Genomic DNA, 1,362 nt, shown 5'->3' with positions numbered 1-1,362 from the left:
CCCCCCCCCTTCTTCCACTTTGCACCTTCACCTGGGCGCCTGACTCTTTCTGCTGTCTTTCCTCTGCTACTTCTTGGCTCCTTCTTACTTCAGCCACGCCCCTGATCTTCGGGTAAGTAAGATCTAACCCCTAGCCTTCTCGGATAAGGGCTAAAAAATCTCGGAGGTTCCTTGTGCAAGTTGCGCACATTAAATATCCCTTGGGTGCCGTAAAACTCTTACCAAAAACACAAAAAAACAGAAAAAAGAAAGAAAAGATGTACACGTAGATCTAGATGGAACAAACTGGGGTAAAGGAACTGTACTACGACAACCGCTAACATTAAAACAATCTGATGTCGAACGTCTATGTACGACGTCAGTTGCGGATACCCTGGTTCGAATCCCTACAAAGATGTTCCTGAACGTGGGTTGTTTGTTTTTAAAGCTCTCAACTTACATAATATCGCAGCCAAATCAGAGAAGGGCGGAGGCGGAATCAAACCCATACCATACATATATGTCACTGGACAGTTGCTAAGACAACCATTGGCCCTTTCGCCGCTTCATCCGAGACCGTCTCAAGCCTGACTGTATCAGCAAACTGTATTAGTTTTGTAAATGAGGCAACCCCAGGTCTTGTAACGTCGAATTGAGAATTCATACTGTCACAGCTGTATTAATTTTGCGGGGTATCAACAAATATATTATGATGTCTTCTTGTGAAGTTTCTCGGCTCTGATGCTTCGGCCGACACCCGGGGCAAAATTAAAATTTGATTCTTACCAAACTGAAAATGTTTAATGTGTCCTGAGCGCTCTCAATAATTATGACCTTATGCAGTTGCAAGAGCCGTAAAACACTTACCAAAACAGACAAACATCACCGGCATTTAAACAACATGGCGTGCAGCATACAGGCATGTCATTGACGCACACTCCCACCACAGGCGCCAAAACAATCTGAGAAAAGATGTAGGCGTAAAAGAAGAGGAAGAAGAAAAACCTGGTTTGGGAGGGGAAAAGTCATAAAGAGAACAAAAGGGGAGGGGGTCACTCAGTGTCTGGAGCACAGCATTCCGCTCAACCATTAACCATTGTGGGGGATTTGTCCCTGTTAAATGGGAGGAATAAGACTTTAGTTTTAGTGTGCCCAAGTCGTTAGGAGGGCTGAGAAGGACTAGAGTAGTGTGGTGTTGTACTTAGAGGACACACACGTGGATTTACACAGAGGAAGGTTTGTGTTCAAATTCTTTTCTTAGTGCAGGTAACGTTTTAGCTTTAATAAATCTTGATAATCCGTGTTTGAATATCTATCTATCTATCTATCTATCTATCTATCTATCTATCTATCTATCTATCTATCTATCTATCTATCTATCTC

At 42.9% G+C, this 1,362-nt stretch overlaps 1 protein-coding gene across 1 annotated transcript in view; it reads left to right on the top strand.

The window, feature by feature from the left end:
• Positions 1 to 1,040: 1,040 nt before the first annotated feature.
• Positions 1,041 to 1,362, top strand: part of LOC101859927 — a gene marked incomplete at its 3' end in the record, with an annotated part of 7,718 nt that continues 7,396 nt past the window's right edge. Inside the window, 1 exon segment of the mRNA XM_005096131.3 lies at positions 1,041 to 1,215.

Source organism: Aplysia californica, unplaced genomic scaffold (assembly GCF_000002075.1).
Source record: "Aplysia californica isolate F4 #8 unplaced genomic scaffold, AplCal3.0 scaffold00121, whole genome shotgun sequence".
Taxonomy (NCBI): domain Eukaryota; kingdom Metazoa; phylum Mollusca; class Gastropoda; order Aplysiida; family Aplysiidae; genus Aplysia; species Aplysia californica.
This window is presented reverse-complemented; position numbering and strand designations above follow the sequence as displayed.